At 39.3% G+C, this 22,408-nt stretch overlaps 1 protein-coding gene across 9 annotated transcripts in view; it reads left to right on the plus strand.

Annotated features, from left to right (window-relative positions):
- The window catches only part of pcif1 (phosphorylated CTD interacting factor 1), a 100,353-nt gene that overhangs the window by 20,787 nt on the left and 57,158 nt on the right, over positions 1-22,408 (plus strand). The window lies entirely within an intron of this gene.

The raw sequence follows: 22,408 nt of genomic DNA on the forward strand, positions 1-22,408 counted from the left end.
TTTGCAGATTTTGTAGTTTGGAAACTCACTTTTCTAATGTTCTGCGAGTAATAATTCCGTCACTAAATATTTAGGGATAGTGTAGAAAAATTGAGCTAAGGAAGAAGATTCGCCATTATGTTGAATCATGGAGCAGACATTCGGCCCTTCGAGCCACTGGACTACTCTTTTGTGTTCTTCTGTTTTTTATTGACATTTCCTCTGTTTGACAATTCCATTCTTTCTCAGATTATAAAACCAGAATTACTTTTGTGTTGAGAATCTCTTTGAATCTCTTCACATCAGTCTGGGATCCATTTCACTTTTGCTTTTCTTATGTAATATCATAATTTCAAAGCCGTCAAAAAATAATTGATAGATAGAGGCATAATAAAAAGATGCTGGTTGATACCAAAGATAGACACAAAATGCTGGATTAACTCAGCAGGTTACTCCAGCATCTCTGGAGAAACATTGGAAGAAGGGTTCCTGAAACCAGAAACATCACTTTTCCATTTTTCCAGAGATGCCGCCTGACCAATTGATTTACTCCAGCATTTAGTGTCTATGATAGGTAGAGGTAATTGGTTTAACTAGGCATCATGTTTGGTGCGGACATTGAGGCGAAGGGCCTGGTCCTCTGCTGTTCTATGTACTATGTTTGGCTAACAATGAAAAAGCATATTGTCAGCTACAATAGTAAGTCTCGTAAAAGAGCTTTTCAATAATACTAGTAATAGGTTTCTGATTTACAACATTAGCTTTACAGCAAGTCTCTTTTATTCATACATCTTTATCACTGAAACACATTTTGCCAGTTGCTTGAATGCGTCACTGGAATTGTGTCAGTTGGAGGAAGAAGAATTTAAAATATTTATTTTGTGAATAATGTTGAAGTAATAGCGGAAATTTTAGAAGAATGCTAAATCAAAATACTATCAACACATCTTCTGTCCCACCAGAGGCCCAAACACCCATGACCGCAACTACACGACCATCAAAGATGTCTACCGCTCCACCCCCCACCTGCATTTTGGAAAATCTGACCAACGGGCTGTGATCTACGCCCTGCTTACAAACAGAAACAGAATCGTGAGGATCCCGTACAGAGAGTTGTACAGTGTTGGTCTGAGGAATCAGACAAGCTCCTTCGTGACTGCTTTGAGTTGTTGGACCGGTCTTTATTCAAAGGCACAGGAGACAATCAAAATGAGCATAATATACCATCACAGACTTCATCAGTAAGTGTGTAGAGGGCTGCGTGCCAAAGACATCAAACAGAGCATTCCCCAACCAGAAACCATGAATGAACCATGAGATCCATGCCCTGGTGAAGGCCGATATCAACACCAGGTCAGAGATGATCAAGTGATCCCTGATGGCTTTGTGAAGATCATACCTCGATTTCCGAGGCCATCAGGGACGTCATTAGACAATTCAAGACCAAGCTAAAGTCCTAGACTGACCACACAGACATCTGTCGATTGGGACAAAACATGCATGCCATAACGGGCTACAGAATGAAAATGGGAATAATCACTGGCAATAATGCACCCCTCCCAGAAATTCAATGCCTTCTATGCACATTTTGAAAGAAGGCCAGCGGAATATCAGCATTTGTATCCACGGTCACCGTCGTAGATATCAGATTGGCTTTCCTGAGTAAAATGATTGGCCTAGACGGAGACCCTTGCATGCTCTCATAAACTGTGGACCATCTGGCAGGAGTATTTTTTAACCTCTCCAATCTGAGGGTCCCACCTGCTTTAAGAAGACCAATGTCAAGGAAAATCAAAGTAACATTCTTAATAACTAGAGTCTGGTGACTTTAACTTCCATAATCATGAAACGCTTCAAGAGACTGGTCATGGTGCACATCAACCCAAGCCTCCTAGACACCTTGATTCACTGAAATACACCTACTGCCTCAACAGTTCCATGACAGATGTGGCCCTGAACTTATTACTGGAACATCTGGATAACAAGGACACTGATGTTAGACTCCTACCTATTGGCTAAAACTTTGCCTTCAATATCATATTTCCAAACAAATTTGTCTCCAAGCTCCTGGACTCGGCACCCACTTTCTGCAACTGTATTCTTGACTTCCTGCCCATAGACAGCAATCGGTAAGGACAGTCTTCCATGAAAATTCCCAACACTGGTACACTGCCAGGCTGTTCTCGGCCCCCTATGATGCTTCCTATATACTCATAACTATACGGCCAATTTTTGCTCAAACTCCATTTGCAGGTGTTTAGATGACATCATCATAGGAGACTGGACCTCAAACAATGACAAGACGGAGCACAGGAAGGAGATACAAGTGCTTTGTAGCATGGTGTCAAGGCAACAACCACTCTCAATGACAGGAAAAGGAGTTTATCATCAACTTCAGAAAGCAGGGTATATAAATGGTGCTGAAGGCGTGATGTCGAGAGCTTTAAGGTCCTCGATGCAACATTACCAACAATTTGTATTGTCCACCACATTCAGCGCCACTACTTCCTCAGAAGACTAAAGAAATTTGGCATGTCTCCAATGACTCTTACCAATTGGTAAATATGCACCGTTAAAGACATCCAAATACATCACATCTCAGTATGACATCTGTTCTGCTGAAGACCACAAGAAATTGCAGAAAATTGTGAGCGCAACCCAATCCATCATGTAAACCAGCTTCTCTTATTTACTCCTATATTTCATGCTTCTTTGATAGCACTGATCATTGGCTCCATTCATACTACGGTCATTCTCTCTTTTCCTCTCTGCATTTGCTATGGTTTGCCCAGATTACATGAAAAACAATATTTTCATTGTATCTCGATACATGTGACGATAATAACCTAATACCAAGAGCTTATGGAAATAATAGATAGGCTGCATAAAAGGGCAACAAAATATGAATCGGAAATCCGTGTGGAGTAAATATGATAAAAGACAGCAGTAAAAATGGTTACACACTGAGCAACTGTCATACATGAAGCTCTCTTAGCCAATGTAAAAATAACAGGTTTCTTTATTGGCTAACTAGTGAAATTGAAGTAAATCTGAATTAGAAACAACATCACAAGCAAGGACAAAATATTACCTACTATATGCTGCTGTCACTTTAACAATATTGTTCAGTTGTGAGCCCTGGACTTTCGAAGATAGCTGAGTGATTTGAAATGCTGTACTTTTGGGTGGCACAGTGGCGCAGCGATAGAGTTACTGTCTTACAACATCAGAGATCCAGATTCATTCCTGACTAGGTGCTGTCTGTATGGAATTGGTATGTTCTCCCTGCGACCCGTAGGGTTTTCTCTGGGTGCTCCGGTTTCCTCCCAGATTCAGAAGATGTAAAGGTTTGTAAGTTAATTAGCTTCTGTAAGTTATCCCTAGTGTGTAGGATAGAACTAATGTGCGGGTGAACACTTGTTGGAGCGGACTCGGTGGGCTGAAGGGCCTGTTTCCATGCTGTATCTAAACTAAACTAAATACTTCAGAAGACTCATGTGTACCTTAGCAATGAAAAAGCAAAGCATAAATCCAGAATAGATCAAATCGGTTCTTGCACAAAATCAGAAAGCTGCAGTGGTTGGATGTGGAGAAGAAAGCCTCAGTAGCCTTACGAATACCATCCTAGAGTGTGCCGTGGACTGATGAGAAGAAGACCAAGAACAATTTATTTTAAGACTGACTGGACAAAGGTAGATAAAGGAAAGAATGGAGGAGAGTTGCTCTGCATCAAAGACATGACTGATGCAGCCTCATACTGACTTAATTTGATTAGGTTTAAGAAGGTTTTGTAGGTTGAATGATTTCATATGGCCAATAAAGCATGATAACTGAACCTTCAGTTTGTGTCAAAGTTGCTCTGTATTGTGTTCTGTATCTTTAACAAGGAAATCGTTGTGTACAATGGGGTGTTTATCCCCATCTGTGTTGAGGTACTTTATTGTAGTGATATCAAAATAAAATTGCGACATATGGGGAAACCTGAGACTCTGATTAGTGTCCTTGTTGATAAATTTGGACTGGTTAATTTGCTTTGCTGTTGAAATAATGTGCATTTCCCAAGGCCACATTTCCTTGTAGATGGGAATGGTTGCACCACAACAAAATACCATGAATAATAAAGTCAACGTCTTTTTTTCTAATTTAACTACATTATTAGTTTTCCCTCATGGCTCAGTTCATAATCTGGATGTTAGACCATTATGATTTAACACCTTGGAGCTATTGCAGGATGACTTAACATTTCATTACTTTGGTGCTGCTTTCATTGGCAAATGACTTCTGTGAATTGTGAATGCTCCAGTTTGAAAATATATTGAAATAATTGTCTGCGCCATTAAAAAATACTATACATTTCCCTGTCAGAGCCAGGTACAAAATGAAGGAAATGGTTAACCATTCTGATGCTGTGTTAGAATTTCTTATCAGTTAAATATTACAGAAATTATTTGGATTCGAAGATTAAGTTTAGTAAAACAAACTGACATGCAGACAAAACAGATTGCTTTAGATGGGACGGCTGAACCTATCTAGGATTGTGAAGAAAACAATAGAATCAACTGAGATGGAGAAGTCTCATCAGTATATAGACTGTTTGACCACCATCTCGCCATTGTGGTTACTTGGTAAAGAAAAGGCAGATTTCAAAATGATTAATTGTGCTTGGGCTCTGTGGAGGTGCTGAATAGGTGATATATTTCAGCATTTTTTCTTGAATACCCACCATAGTCTGCTGGGGAGATCTAATTAAGGTAGCGGAAATCCTTGTAAACAATAATCTGATCAATACAAGGGCTGGTGAGCTCTATCCCTGCTCTGTCCAGGAGGAGAGAGGGTGATAGTAGAGGTCAAAGTCTTAGAAAATGGAAAGTGGCTCAGCAAGAACAGCGATTTCTCAGAGGCACTTGTGTGGAAAGACTTAACATCGAGCAGAGACAGGAACTGGAAAAGTGCAGTGTAATCCTTTATAGGAGGGATAGTGAGAGAGGGTGACAGCCAACGGAGAAGCTGTTCATCTGCAAAAGCAGAGGATTCTCAGACCATTTTGGTGAGGGATGGAGGTGTAAAATAATTGTAAAATTATGCTAAAGATGTGCATTTCTTCCAATATAATATTTTTCATTTGGTGCTCATGATGTGGCCACCCCTATAGTGAAGAAACCAAATGAGAATTGGTGTCTGCAAAGTGCCACCCAGCATTCAGACTGCAGGAACGATTTCTGAGCTTGTCACTTGCCACTGTCACATTCCTACTATCTGCCTATGGCCTCCTACATTATTATAATAATGCACATTATTTCAATGGCTTGAGGAACAACAGCTCAACATCCATCTAGATACCTTGGAGTCTTCCTGACTTGATATTGAATTTTACATCTTCAGATAACTCGCCTTTTCTGTTTGTATCAGAACTGGCAATTCTGCTGTTGCTCATCGTTTCATGATAGCGGCTCAGGTTTTCTTTCTCTATTAGCACCACCTGACCTGGATATTTAATGCAGCTTTGCATTTTACAATGTTAATGTTCTTTGTGTTGTCAATCTGTCTCGCCTTTGTATTCCTTTTCCATCATGTTCTTTTAATGTCCTCATCAACCTGTCAAACTGGATGGCTCCAAATACAGATTATCCAAACAGAAATCCTGGCTTTGCCTGATCATAAATACCTCCTTTGTCCTGTTCTATTTTCCCTCACCCGCTTTGCCACTTAAAATCAACACATTTTCTCTTTCCCAGTTCTGATGAAGGATCTGCTACCTGAAATGTTAACCCTGTTTCTTTTTCCATAGATACTTCCTGATTTGCTGAATGTTTCCAGCAATTTCTGTCTTTATTTCAGTTTCCTAGTACATGCAATATTTTGTTTCTCATGACTATAATGTATATTAAATGTAGATGGCTCTTCAGTGATAAACTTAATCTGGCTCTTTCAGTAGAAAACATCAGAGTATTTAGCAGTGGGTCTTAAACAGTTCAACAAAGTCAGAGAAAGCACAAGAAGAGGAGAAACTGCATCAGCCTCATCGGTGGATGCTGAGTTATTACCAGTCTTCTTGTTGCATAAGCTTGACTGCTAATTATTTTAGGATTTTCTACCACCTGGGCTTGATTGTATAATTGACAAACTGAAATATTAATGTAATACTTGTGACTTTGTACTCTGCAATATGTGCACACTGAATGGAGAGTGAAACCTTTACTAGCCCAGTGGTTTAGTCTCCATCTACTCACTGGTTTTTGGCTGTTTACTTTATCTGTTGAATGGTGTTTTTGTTCAGGTGGGATGCCTTTAAATTATTTATTAACATTTCTCATGGCTGACTTTTAAAGTTAATTAATATATAAAATGAGACCTGCATCAATTAATTCTTTAAAAGAATTAGGGAGAATATAACAGTTTGTCTTGGCATCATGTTCGGCACAGACATTGTGGGCCGAAGGGCCTGTTCTTGTGCTGTAATGTTTTAAAATACCGGCATATCTAGGAGATTTGTGTGTGCCTTTTATAGTTCTATTTGAAGAATAGAGTGAAGATGGTGAGAAGATCACGATAAACATTGAAATCGTTTAACTTAGAATTAATTGCTCTCAAATAGAATTAATTGCTCTCAAAGAACTGTTAAGTCAATACTGTGTAATCCTAAACTGCAAAAATGACGTTCCTAAACTAGTACAAATATCATAATGCTATATAATATCTTTCTCTGTGCTTTTCCTCCCTTTCTGTTGCATGGGAGCCCCAAGGTCCCCCACACCCCTTTTCAGACTTATTGTCACTGCAGAGGAAGTGTCACTATCACTTCATTAAAAAAAATATTTTGCACTGACGATATCTCAAACCTCATGAGCCTGCTCTGAGAACAGGTATTTGGGTTGATGAGCACAAATAGTCAAGGCATGTTACTCAGTTTAGTTTAGAGTTATGAAGATTTCTCCACAAGTTGATAGTGGAACCGTGTACAAATGTAGATTGAAGAGGGTGGGCAGTTGGAAAAAATGTAACTGCATTAGCGACAATGCATGACAGATATTTTTCCTTTGCACCATTTCTACGTGGCTCCACTAGGGAAAAGGGCTTAATTAAATTGATTCTCTTTGATTGATAAGCAGTTGAAATACCACTAGGCACCACCATAATGCCCAAATAGTTAGAATGGCTCCTGACTTCTGAGCCACCCACAGGGAGCCATTCTTGGTGTCCAGTGGGCTATAATTGAAGCACACAAATAGTAGGTAGTGAATAATGCTTTGACATGCACCTCAGCAGTCAAAGGGACACTGTGAATGGAACTAAATGATATGGTTAGGAAATGACTAGAAGCATTTGACGGTTATTTTAAATGCCAAGCCATTATGGCGAATAATACATGCATTAATCGACCTTTAATGTAAAACACCGCTAATTATTTTACCTCTAACTTTAGATCTCTTGGGTTTTGAGTTAATGGATGAAAATGAGAAAGGAAGTAGGGTTTAAGAATGAGGGACCAGGGATGCAAGAGATTTTAAGTCTAAACAAAAAATGTTATTCTATGGAATGTGCTGCAGGAGTTAATGATTATGTAAATGGAGTAGGATGCTGCTCATGTGGACGTAGACTGGATGAGACACATGACCTGTGCTGTGATTTCTCTGTTATTTTACAAGGAGGCTTTGAAGATGGGCCAAGAAGTGGAAATGAAAAGTGGCTTAGATGGTCCAGAGCACCAGGACAAAATGGTTGATGGCCCTGCAGCGCAAAAATGAAAAGACCATTGGAAGAAGTGTTAGGCCAGGGGGAGTGGATTAATATGGATTCTGTAAAGTTAGAAACAAACAAAACACGCATTATATGGTGCCATTCATAGTCTCTGAATATGTCAAAATAAACAATGAATAGGATTATTACAGTGCTTAAAGGGGCTATGTGGTCCATCTAACCCACAGACAGTATGAGAAAAGATCTACCAGACACTTAGCAGATGAAGGTCAATGCAAAGAAATGCAAAATATCTACCCTTTCTGGTGGCAACAAATCCGTCATTATGTTCAAATGATTGGATAGATACAAGAAGGGGAAAATAAAATGCATTATTTTGAGTAAGGAGGCAGGGAGTATGAAAGTCTGGTCTTTCCTTGCATGGTCTGTCTGAGCTTGATGGTCTGAATAGCACCTCTCGGCACTGTAATTTTATTTATTATTTATTTTGGAATATCCCTTGTAATCGCAAACTTATAAACTTTGTATCATTTGTTGATGTTGAAATGTGCCCTGTATCACTGAGTAAAAAGGCATTAAAACATCTCTGGAGAAGGAGTAGTTCTATTACTAATGCCCGTAGATGCTTACGTCACTGTGTACTTGAAAGCTGAAAACAACTGTCTCAGATGTCAAATTGACTGGCGTATAGTTTTTGGGTTTGTGGCATTTCTTTGACTTTTCAGGATCTTGGTTCCCTCGATAATCTGCAATATATCCCATTGGATCTGGTGACTTATCTACGATCAATAGAGTTAAGCTATCTGGTGATTTTGTTTCATCAATTTTCAGCATGTTCAGTATTTCAACGCTGGTATTCTCTTTTACAATGACTTCAGCTGCATGTCCTTGATAAAGACCAAGTAAAGTATACATTAGATACTTTTGCCATACTATCTCCACGTGTATCAATTTTTATTTCTAACTGACCCCACCTCTTGATATTTATTATTTCTAAGTCGACAGGGACATATTGATTGTTAGTTCTTCATGGCTAGAAGTCTCCTTTAATGTGTCCCACTCAAGAATCTTATTAAGACTCCAGTTATCCTATATTTGGCATGATTCTCTCATCTCAATTTTCCATCTCTTATCTGATGTAGGAGGCTCTTGCATTTCTTACCCTACCTATCCCACTAGGAATGCATTCACTTATAGAACAGCTAGTATACTGTTTTAAAGATGTTCTTGCATAAAATCATTGTCATATAGTCCAGCTGTAGATGAGTACTTAACTGTCTTGTATGTAGGGTTGATGACTATATAGTAAACAATATAAAGAAGCAAATAATGTTTGGAGGAAACCACTTAGCACACAGCCCATTAAGTACCTTTGCTGCACAAGATATCTCTTTGTCAGTAGCATAGTGAAGCTTACTATCTGCAGTCTACCGTTTCATTGAAACAGTTTATTTAGGTGATTTGCATAATACCATCTGCCCTATGTTCACTAACGTTGTGATTGTGTATAATCATAGATTTGTAATGGTACAGGAGGCTGATCAACCGATTGAAATATCAGCGCTACCCTTTGAAGGTACTGATAGATTCTTTTCCCCCAGCTCTAATCAGTGAATTCCCCACCAAAACTAATATCTGCATAAGTTTTTCATTACATTTTCCATGTATCGTTTTGCCTCAATTTTAAATTTGGCCTTTACCCCTCAAACCATCCACTGCTGGAACCAGCTTGCCTCAGTTTTCCATGTCAAAATCTGGCACGATGTTCAATGCTTCCAGCAAATCTCCCCTCATTTGGTGCATGGCGAATTACCCCAGCTTCTCTGGTGTAACCATAAGGCTGTATTCATATCCCTGGAATCATTCTTGTATATCTTTTCTGTATATTATGGAGAGTTAGGTGACCAGAATTGTACACAATATTCCAGCTATAGGTTAACTACTGCTTGTTTTGTGCAGGTTCATCACAACTTTTCCTGCTTTATACTTTGCTTCTAAATTTGAGAGACAGAATCTAACGTTTTTAACTAATCAGTGAGTTAGCATTCCACCTTGGAAGAATAGCTTCATAATAGGAACATCATCTCCAAATAATTCTGCATTATCTTCTGCATGCAAATGTATTGTCATTTCATAATCATTGCTACTTTATCACTTTTGGGGAAACTTTCACGTACAGTGCACATTCTCCCATCACTTGGACAAAATGTGTTTCAGGGGTGAAATAAACAATTATGTAACACCTTTTATAAATACTGCGTCTTATCTATAACATGCTTCATTAAAGGTTGTACCTTCCTTGTGAAATCCTGTATTGGTGATTGCATCTTACTCAACATTCCCCACAAAAGAAAAACATTTTAATAAAGCTGCTTTATTTGGAAACTCCAATACACAGATACTGTAAGTTCCACTTGTATTATTTATTTCCTATAACATGATGTATCTAAATGTATAATGGAGTCATCTGCTGAGACTGCTTAATGCAATTTGGATGAAAATGAAGTATTGAAAACGGTCATTCTAGCTTTGTCCTGCAGGTGGTGCTGCTGAATCACTGAAAGCCACCATCAGCCCCATTGTGATAATATCACCTCCAGACATACTACCCAAAGTACAACCGAGAGGATTTAAAACTAACGGACCGACATTTGCAGATAAAATATCGGCAAGGTTAATGGCTTTTTCCATACTTGTTGGTAAATAGTATTGCAACTTCAGGCAAGAAGCAAGTGAAGAGTTAACGTTGAATATCCACAACCTATTCGGTTTGTGCAACTTTTCCCTCGTGGCAATGTCCTTGGCCTCTCCATTACATTAATGAACTTGATTTTTTTTGCTCATTAATTACTTATTGAATTTGCTGCACCTCAAGCTTTATCATTGCAAGCTTATATCCTTTTAACAATTATGCCATTTAAATTATTGTTATCCTCCCTTTCCCAGATATGTCGAAGGTTTTTGCTCATTAATAAGAGCCATGAATTTTTAAGCCAAATATTAATATTTATATATATAAAATTTTATTTTCCTTTCAGTTTTCTTAACCATTTCTCAATTTTGTTTGATGCATCCCCTGTATTTTTACTGTACCCAATTAGATTTTACAGTTGCACCTGAAATTCCCACCAAATTAAACCAAATCTGCATCTGCCCTTTACGGTTGATATAAACAAACCCATATTGCCATTTTGAAGACATCTAAGATTTATTTTTAATACTCTGGCTAACATCCCCCCTCTCATTAGCACAGAAACAGATTCTTTGGTTATTGCTGTTTGTGGAAGCATGTGTACAAATTGTCTGCAACATTTCCTACATTACAACAGTGAAAACCCTCTGGTTCCTCGTTGGTTATATAGCAGTTAGGAACAGAAATGGAAATAAGGTCAATAGCGGCAGTTAGATGTGCCTTCATTCAACCCGAAATCTATTCTGATAAAGAAATGCATTTCAGAATCCTTAAGAGATTTTTTTCACATACATTAATTGATGTACAGCACATGGGAAACATTTTCTGTTTTGCCTCGTATACTTGTTTTAAAACTTTTGTTTCAATGTAAGCAGCTAGTTAGGATTGCATTATGTAAGCTAGTACAGATAGGTGAATGTTATACCTGTAACCAAACTTAACAGGCTGTAATTGGCACACCTCCTTTAACCTTGAATAAATCAGACCTTAAAAAGTTACTGCAATAAATTCCACACGCCAAAAAGATGGGAAAGTGTAATTATGTCCGCTTTCATATGGAGAATGGCAAAGCAGAATATTAGGCGGTTATGAGATCAATGAATGCTGGTGTTCTGAAAGATTGGGATATCTCCAGACAGGAAACATCATCATCCATGTGCAGCAAGTAAACAGGAAGCAAATGGAATGTTGGATGTATCATTAAGTGAGTGGAGTACAAGAGCAAGGAAATCTTGTTCTAACTTTACAGGGCTTTACAATACTCTGTGCAGAAGTAGTCTACTTCCCCTGGTGGCAATGGAGAATTGACTAGATTGATACCTGGAATTTTTTCAGGGTGGAATTTATATTCTGTAGACTTAAAGGAACAAGAAGAGATTTTATTGAAACATGATTCTGAGAGGATTTAACAAGGAAGATGAGATGATGTCTCCCTGAGTGGAGAGGGAAAAGAATGGAATCATGTAATCTAAGAGAGTTGCAAAACTTTTGGTTTACAACATCAGAGCTGTGGATGCTGAGTTCGGAAGAGTCATAGGTAGTTTTGGATGATTGGTTACTCTGAATGGAGTTGAGGCTGATAATCTGATCAGCCAAAGCAAGTTTGAGCCACGGTTCTTACATTCTTGTGAATTCTTCACTCACAAAGCTCATCTGTAACATGGGGGCAAAACCCACCTTGCCTTGCAGATGAAGCTGATTTAGCGGAGTTGAGTAAACTATATGTGGTCAAACTCTTCGGCATAGTACTGTTTTAAGACACAGGAATTTAAAAAATTGAGAAACTTGGATGAATAGGGAAATTCACTGCTGAAATCCAGATCCATGGTTTTCAAGAAGGATGACCTCATACTGTACACAGACCAAGTATGATCATTGCAAGCTTATCCGGGATGCCAAGGGAGAATTACAGAACAAGCCAGAGGCTGCTTCCAGTCAAGCAGATGGCAGGCGAATGTGGCAGGCCTAAATACCATCATAAGCTACAAGATGAAATCGGGGCTGATTTCTGTCAATATACAGTGCCCTCCATAATGTTTGGGCCAAAGACTCATCATTTATTTATTTGCCTCTACTCCACAATTTGAGATTTGTAATGGGAAAAAAATCACACATGGTTAAAGTGCACATTGTCAGATTTTAATAAAGGCTATTTTTACACATTTTGGTTTCACTATGTAGAAATCACAGCAAAGCACCATAATGTTTGGGACACATAGCTTAATAGGTGTTTGTAATTTCCCAGGTGTGTATAATTGCCTCCTTAATGCAGGTATAAGAGAGCTCTCAGCACCTAGTCCTTCCTCCAGTTTTTCCATCATCTTTGGAACATTTTATTGCTGTTTATCAACATGAGGACCAAAGTTGTGCCAATGAAAGTCAAAGAAGCCATTGTGAGACTGAGAAGCAAGAATAAAACTGTTAGAGACATCAGCCAAACCTTAGGCTTACCAAAATCAACTAATTGGAACACCATTAAGAAGAAAGAGCACTGGTGAGCTTATTAATCGCAAAGGGACTGGCAGGCCAAGGAAGACCTCCACAGCTGATGACAGAAGAACTCTCTATAATAAAGAAAAATCCCCAAACACCTGTCTGACAGATCAGAAACACTCTTCAGGAGTCATGTGTGGATTTGTCAATGACCACTGTCCCCAGAAGACATGAACAGAAATACAGAGGCTACACTGCAAGATGCAAATTACTGGTTAGCCGCAAAAATAGGATGGCCAGGTTACAGTTTACCAAGAAGTACTTAAAAGAGCAACAACAGTTCTGGAAAAAGGTCTTGTGGACAGATGAGACAAAGATGAACATATCAGAGTGATGGCAAGAGCAAAGTATGGAGGAGAGAAGGAACTGCCCAAGATCCAAAGCATACCACCTCATCTGTGAAACACAGTGGTGGGGGTGTTATGGCTTGGGCATGTATGGCTGCTGAAGGTACTGGCTCACATATCTTTATTGATGATGCAACTGCTGATGGTAGTAACATAATGAATTCTGAAGTGTATAGACACATCCTATCTGCTCAAGTTCAAACAAATGCCTCAAAACTCATTGGCCGGCGGTTCATTCTACAGCAAGCCAATGATCCCAAACATACTGCTAAAGCAACAAAGGAGTTTTTCAAAGCTAACAAATGGTCAATTCTTGAATGGCCAAGTCAATCACCCGATCTGAATCAATTGAGCATGCCGTTTATATGCTGAAGAGAAAATTTAAGGGGACTAGCCCCCAAAACAAGCATAAGCTAAAGATGGCTGCAATACAGGCCTGGCAGAGCATCACCAGAGAAGACACCCAGCAACGGGTGATGTGTGTGAATCACAGACTTCAAGCAGTCATTACGTGCAAAGGATATGCAACAAAATACTAAACATGCCTACTTTCATTTACATGATATTGCTGTGTCCCAAACATTATGGTTCCCTGAAATGGGGGGACTACGTATAAGCACTGCTGTAATTTCTAGATGGTGAAACCAAAATGTATAAAAATGGCCTTTATTAAAATGTGACTGCGCTCTTTAACCATGTGATTTTTCCTATTACAAATCTCAAATTATGGAGTGCAGAGGCAAATAAATAAATGATGGGTCTTTGCCCCAAACATTATGGAGGCACTGTAATCTCTGGATGAGCTCAATGCCTTTTAAGCTTGTTTTGAAAAGGCAAATGAAGTTTCATCAAGGTATGTCCTCCATTCCCCACTAACTCTGTCCCATACATCTTGGTGGCAGATCTTCTTTCATGAGGGAAAACACTTGGAAAGCAGCTGGCCCGGATAGAGTACCTGGATGAATTGTGAAATCGTGTAGCAATCAACTGGCCACAGTTCTTTGTAAATACCATTTCAACAGTCACTTCAACAGTTTACGGTCCCTATCTGCTTCAATATAACTCATAATTTCAAAACCCAATGAAAGTAAAGTAACTGGTCTCAACGTCGATCATAATAAAGAAGTGTGAACGACTGGTAATGGCCCATATCTGTGCCAGTCCCCTGGTCAATCAAGACCTCTTGCAATTTGCATATAGGATAAATAGATCCAAGGAGGAGTCAATTTACCTTGAACTACATTCAGTTCTGGATCACTGTGGTAATATAAACACCACTGTCATCCATTCATTTGCTAGAACTCAATCTTCAACACCATAATACTGACTTAGCTCATTCCTAAACTTCTGGACCTTGGTCTTTGAATGCATTTCTGCAACTGGCTTCTGACAATTGGTCTCAACATTTCCTCCTCTCTGACCCTCAAAAACTGCTGTTCCTCAGAGTTGTAAGCTCAGTCCCCAGAGAATGTGTGGCTAAGTCGAGCGGCAGCTCGATCTAAAACAAAATTCATCAATAATATCACTGTTTTCGGCTGAATCAACAAAAATGATGCGATGGAGTACAGGAAAGAAATTGGGAACTTTGTGCAATGGTGTTAGAACAACAACGCGCCCTTAACATCAGCAAGATGAAAGAGTTAGCTATTGACTTAATGTACCTCATGTACCGAGCTGCTGTAGAGATGGTTGACTGTCATGTTTCTAGACATCCATATCCCCGTGACCTAATCTGGTGTTCTGTAGAAGGGTTTCGGCCCGAAACGTTACCTATTTCCCTCGCTCCATAGATGCTGCTGCACCAGCTGAGTTTCTCCAGCATTTTTGTGTACCTTCACCGGTGACCTAATCTGGCCCTTTACACTGATGCTGTGATCTTTCTTAAGTGTGAGAAAATTCTGTGAACATGAGCATTCTCTCAAACTTCTACCATATTGGCTACAGAAAGTATTCTGACGTGATATTCCTGAGCTTCGTGTGGCATTTGCTCTGCACATGACTGCCTGAACCTGCAGAGAGTGGTGAACACAGCCCAATCTATCACTGACTCATCATTTCTATCCAGTCCATCTTCACGGTGCACTACATGATGAAGGCTGGAAATATCATCAAGGCTCCTGGCCACACTCATTTCTACCTTCAAACTTTGGGGAGAAGGCACTGGAGCCTGAAAGCATGAACATCCAGAATTTGGAACAAGCCCTTCCCCACTGCTATCAGACTCCTGAAACAATAGCCTCTTACTCAGCCCCTTCCTGGAGGTACCACCATGTATTCTGACTCTTATTCGGTTATTCTACTATTGCACAGTAGTATTTTATTTGCACTACTTCAGATTATACTACAGTCTTTGCACCATTCTGCTGTTTAGTTGTGCATTTATAGTTTTATGCATCATTACTATGCAGTTATTCATAGTAAAGATCTTTATTCAAACAAGGAATTTCATTTTACTCTTATGTGTATGACAATAAACTAATGGGAATCTGAATATTGTCATCTTGAACAGGATGACGTTTTTGACACATTCCTTAAAGTGAATGTTAGTCTAATGTTGTGCAATTTATTGCTTTAAATTAGTGTTCCTCTGAGTGGGGAAAACTGCTCTGGATTTTCTTTGTGGGTGTGTCTGAAACTGCTCAAAAATTGCATTCCGTATTGGAAGTGATCATGTTCTTGATGAGAGCAAAACTGCTGAAGACTTATTCTCTGATGTATATGATACTGCTCAACAAATACATTTTGAGTCATAGAGTGATACAGTGTTGAAACAGGCCCTTCGGCCCAACTTGCCCGCACTGGACATTTCTTAATGTTGCTCCAGTTTCTTTGTGGAGAAGTTTCTAAACTAAGACTCCTTTGTGTAGGTGATGATTAGTCTGGGCCTTCAATTTTTAATGTGGACAATGCAGGTCTAGACTCATAATCAGTAGTGAGTGTGACTTTGGCTCAAGTTCTCATTCTTTCATGTGGGTAATGATGGTGTAGACCAACCTTTTTCATCCCGTTTACCCCTGGCAACTTTTAATAGCACATAACAATGTTATTTCACTTATTTATGAACAACTAATGATGACCAGATACCGGTATACCAGAACCAAACCCAGTCAGTCAATGAGAAAAAATATGTACAAATCCAGAATCAACAAATTTACCCTCTGGGTAGGTGAAATTTACCCCCTGGGGATAAATTTACCCCAGGTTGGGAACCCTTGGTCTAGACGTATATTCTGTAACTAGGGTGAAGTTGGTCTTGATTCACAGCCTGTGATGTGAATAATGATGTCTAAATTCACATTTAATATGTGAGCAATGTTTTACATTCACATCTCATGGTGTGGGTGATGCTGTTAAGACTTGGATCCTGTGATATAGGTCATTTTAGTCTTGGCTCAGATTCTGAAGCGTGAGTGATGTTGTTGTTTACATGCATTCCTTTTAATATGGATGATGCTGATCGAGCTTCACATTCTAGAGTGTGGTCGATATTCATCCAGAGTCGTATTCAGTTATGGAGGTGATATTGGACTCGACTTGCATCCTGTGATGTTGGTGATGTTGTTCTGGTTTCACATTCAACAATGTGGATGATTTTAGTGGTAAGTGAAAAGTCTTTTGAATGGTGGAGCAAGGATTGCATGTAGAAAAATTGCCGTTTGGCCTGAAATGGAGATTATTTTTATTTATTTTTTTAAATTTTATTTTATTAGAAGTAAGCACAGTCATATGGCACCAAAGTGCCTAATATATATTTTCATAATACATTTTATGTACAACTTTTTTTTTTTTTTTTTGTTACATTGAAAAAAGATGAGCATAAGAAAAAGAAGTTAGATAGTAAAGGATAGAAAGATGTGAAATATATAGTGTGTGAAGAAAGAAAACGAGTAAATGAAGAAAGTTGAGAGAGAAAATAGTGAAAAGAAAAGGAGATCATTATTTATAATCTTGACCATGGAGATTATAATCTGAAATGGAGATTATGTATTGGTTTTTGGAATGTGATTGTGAGGTGTGGGTCTGGGCAATAAGGAGTAAACATTAAAACATTACTGTTGAAAATCAATGTTTCAAACTGGTTTGGCTATCCAGAGATATCAGGAGAAGGCAATGTCTTGAGTATTTAAATATGTTGAGCAATCTGGTCATCACAAAACTTTACTTCATATTGCAGAAATCAGTAAGTCTTATTTTCCATTTTTTTGTGGTACTCTAACATTGTCCTATTGTTCTGCAATTATTTGTGTTGTCCTTATCAACCTAGTTTGCCAATCTCCCATGACAACAATTAGGTTATGGCATTTTGTTCCCTCAGACTTGGCCTGTAGCATGAGAGAATTTGTCCTTTGCTTCTTCATTATGTTCATCGTCAGAGTATGGCCCTGAATCAGGGTAATGTTACATCTTTAAAAGGATAGCAACATCCTCATTCAGAATGCAGTAGTATTTCTCCTGAGGCTTTTGTTAATCTTCCTGATTTCATCCATTACCCCTCACTAACATGCACAATATAATCTCTGTTGCAATCAAAACTAGCTTTCGTGTTTCATATATTGTCCGTTTGTACCAAAAAATAATGTTTTTTGGCCAGGTGATGAGCACTTCAGTTGTCATTGCATGTGACTTTATTTTGGCTTTCGCCATTGCCAGTCATTAACTCTTTCAGACAGTAGTGGTTGATTTTTCCAGTTCTGTCTTTGAAACACACGTAGGGTTTAGGTTTATTATTGACACGTGTATCGTGGTAAGGTGAAAAGCTGTGTTTTGCATGCTATCAAGTCAAATCAGATAATACTGTACATAAATGCAATTAAGGCAAACTCAAGTACAATAGGTAAAGCAAAGTAAAAGATACAGAGTGTAGAAAATAGTTCTCACCATTACAGCGGACCAGTTCCAGAGACAGCGTCCAACATCAGTAATAGAGTCGAGGTGAATCAGTACCCTAGCTTATGGAAGGACTGTTCAGAAGCCTAATAACAGAGGGGAAGAAGCTGTTCCTGAGTCTGGTCGTGCGAGCTTTCAAGCTTCTGTATCTTCTGCCTGGAGGGAGTGGAGAGAAGAAGGAATGTAGGACAGGTCTTTGATTATATTGTCTGCTTTTTTGAGGAAGGGTGAAGTGTAGATGAAGTCAGTGGTGGGAAGACATGTCTGTGTGATGGACTGGGCCACATCCACAACTCTCTGCAATTTCTTGTAGTTTTGGACAGAACTGTTCCCAAACCAAGCTGTGATGCAACTGACAGCATGCTTTCCATGGTGCATCTGTAGAAGTTTGTAAGAGTCATCGGAAACATGTGGAATTTCCTCAATCTCCTGAGAAAGTAGTGGCATTGGTGAGTGTCCTTAGCTGTCACTTAAATATGAATAGTCCATGACTAGATCATTGACAATTACACCAAGGAACTTGAAGCTCTCAACCATTCTATCTTAGCATCATTGATGCTGTTTGGGGCATAAACTTCACCATAGTTCCTGAAGTTGATAATTAGCTCCTTCATCTTGTTTTTATCTTGAGGAAAAAGTTATTGCCCTGACACGGTTTTAAATTCTTTATTTGCTTCCTGAACTCTATCTCGTCATTGTTCGTGATTCGATCCATTACAGTGGTGTCATCTGCAAACTTGTAGATGGAATTAGAGCTGAATTTGAGTGTATGGGGAGTATAGTGGGGTACTATGTGTATAGAGAGTATAGTGGAGGATTGAGAACCCATTCTAGGGGGACTATTGTGAGAATTATTGTGGAAAATGTGTTATCTATCTTTACTGATTGTGGTCAGTGGGTCAGAAAGTTAAGGATCCAGTGGCAGTTAGAGTTGTTGATCCTTGGTGCAGGAGTTTGGAGATGAGTGTGGGTGGGATTATGGTGTTGAGGGTGGAGCTATAGTCAATAAATAGGAGTCTAATGTAGGCGTCCTTATTGTCTAAATGTTGCGGAGATGATTTTAGGACCAGAGAGATGGCGTCTACTTTAAACCCGTTGCGATGGTAGGCAGATTGGATCATGGATGTGTGGGAGGCTGGTGATAATGAGCTCCATCACTAGTCTCGAAGCACATTGTGATGGTGGACTTGTTTTTTAACAAAACATTACCAGTTCCCCAACATGGAGATTGGAGCATCTGTCTGGTCATTTCTCTAGATCAGTTGACATAGAGAAAAAGCCTTATGACATGTCTTGAGCATGCAAGTGTCCCACCAAAGCAGTCCAGTCAAGTTTGCTGTCATATGAACTAGTACGGTGAGGTACAGGTACAATGAAAATCTTGTTTGCAGCAGCAACATAGACTGAGACAACATACAAACGTATATTGTACATACATTCTATGTGACAATGAAAAAAAGACTGCATTAGTGCAAAACACAGAAAAAAAACAAGTTTGTGGCAGTGCAAGAGGTGGCCCGTAGTGTTCCGTTGCTGGGATAGGACTAAGGTTGTGCAGGTCAGTTCAAGATGGTTGCAATGCAGTAGCTGTTTCTAAAGATATTATACCCCCTGCCTGACAACAGTACTAAGAGGACATGGCCTTGGATGGTGGGTATTCTTAATAATATATGTTACCTTCTTTAGGCAATGCCTCTGAAGGCATTTTGATGATGGGAGGACAACAGGGGATGATGGGAGGGCACCAGGGGACACTCTTAGTTGAGAACAATTCTGTTGAACCCCAAGGAATTTACTTACTTTCAAGACATGACTGGTAAGTTTGCAGATGACACCAAAGTAGGTGATATAGTTGTCAGTAAATGATCAAGACGTACAGCAGGAGGTTGATCAGCTGAGCAAGTGAACTGAGCAATGGCTAATGGAGTTTAATTCAGCTAAATGTGAGGTATTACAGTTTGGAAAGTGAACCAGGATGGGATCATCACAGTGAAGGGTAGGGCCCAAGGGAATGTTGAAGAGCAAAATAATCTAAGAGCACAAGTACATAGTTTCCCAGGGTGGCACCCAGGGTCGATAGGGTGGTGAAAAATGCTTTTGCCACATTGACCTTCAACAGTCAAAGATTTGAGTATAGAAGTTTGAACGCTGTGTTACAGCGGTAAAATGAGTGAGACCACACTTAAATTATTATGCTCAGTTTTGGTCACTCTGCTATAAGAAAGATGCCATTCACTTGGAAGGTTAGGACCTAGTCTTCAGAGTGCAGGAGGCTTAGGTGTGATCTTAAAGAGATATATAAAATCAAGATGGGAGGTCGATAGTGTGAATGAACAGAATCTTTTTCCCAGGGTTGAGGATTCAAGAATGGTAGGCCATAGGTTCAAGGTTAGGGGGGGAAGATTTAATAGGAACCTGAGGAGCAATGTTTCTATGGATATATGGAACAAACTATTCAGAAGAAATTTTAAAATTACCGCAAAGTGCTGGAGTAACTCAGCGAGTCAGGCAGCATCTCTGGAGAACATGGATAGGTGACGTTTCAGATCGGGACCCTTCTTCAGACTGATGTTCTCCAGAATTACTGCCTGCCCTGCTGAGTTACTCTAGCACTTGTGTCCTTTTTAAACCAGCATCTGCAATACCTTGTTGCTACTGTCAGAAGAAATAGCAACATTTAAAAGACATTTGGAAAGGTACATGGATAGAAACATTTTAGAGATATGGGCCAAACATTGCTAAATGGGACTATCTTAGATAGGGCATCTTGGGCAACACAGACGAGTTAGGCCAAAGGGCTTGTTTCTGTGCTGTATGACTCTACAATTCTAATTGACGTAGCACCTAATAAAGATGCCAAACTAATTATAAGCAGATAAAATAAAAGAAGCAAATATGTATCAGATATATTCAACTGCTATTACTACCAACATTGATAATCAAAGATTCTCTTGGAAAAAAAAGGCAATCAAAATAAACGCATTTCCATTCATTATGGGAAGGTTCGGTTCAATACTAGCATTCGATCAATTTAATATATTGCCAAAACCACAAATCGTCAATTGAATGGCTGAAAAAAAAGAGGATGTTTCTCCATTGTAAGGATGATAGGGCAGCTTAGCACTGAATTAAATGGAAATGTTTTGCAGCCTTCTCAGTGTTATAGTGCCATGGCATACACTGAAGTTTAGTTTAGAGATACAGCATGGAAGCAGGCCCTTCGGACCACCAAGTCCACACCGACCATCAATCCCCATTCGCACTATTTCAATGTTATCTCATTTTTGTATCCATTCCTTACATACTTGGGGAAATTCACAGGGGGCAATTAGCCTACAAATCTTCACGCCTTTGAAATGTGAGAGGAAACTGGAGCACCCAGAGGAGGCCCACGCAGTCATAGGGAGAACTCAACATAGACAGCACACGAGGTCAGGATTGAATCCGGGTCTCTGGTGTTATGCGGCTGCAGTTCTACCAGTACAAATACCACGTACTAAAGTTGTTATGGATCTACAATGAGACCTACACAGAGCAGGTCTTATTGTAGACACTATTGATTATTATTCTCATGCTTTCTAATATATATTGTGAAACTTGTTATGTGAAAGAAAATCTCTGTTACATATTCAGAGTGATAAGGTTAAACGTATGAAATACCACATTGGTAACGAATAGCGGGCCAGTCCACATCTGAGAGATAAAACTCAGTTCCCAGGATAGACTTTACGGTGGATTAAACATGCTTTAAGTCTAATTTAAACTAATGGAACACAGCTCTTTTGTCTGGAAATCTACGCTCTATGGTCTATATTATAGTAATTACCCATTTTTGCCTGTACCTGAGATTCAGTGGCATTGTTTTCAGAGTACAGATGCTGTCACTACTTCATAGTTTATCTATCACTACTAACCAGGGATACAATTTTAGGTTTTCTTCGTAACTATATTCTTTGATAATAAATATTCCTTATAATAATGTATGTCCTGATTGTCAGGAATAAACTTAAGGGCCTGTCCCACTTACACGACCTTTACAGGCGACTGCCAGCACCCGTGATAGGTCGCCGAAATTTTCAACACGTTGAAAATACAGCGGCGACCAGAAAGACGCTACGACTCTTTGGAGACCTCTCATGACCGTAGGAGACCTCTCATGACCATATAGGCTGTATGGACGAGAGAGGTCTCCTATGGTCGTGAGAGGACACCCACGACATGTCGCCAGGGGTCGCCTGTATGATCATGAGAGGTCTCCTATGGTCATGAGAGGTCTCCAAAGAGTCGTAGCGTCTTTTTGGTTGCCCAACAT

The sequence above is a fragment of the Leucoraja erinacea genome, chromosome 21 (assembly GCF_028641065.1).
Source record: "Leucoraja erinacea ecotype New England chromosome 21, Leri_hhj_1, whole genome shotgun sequence".
NCBI lineage: Eukaryota > Metazoa > Chordata > Chondrichthyes > Rajiformes > Rajidae > Leucoraja > Leucoraja erinaceus.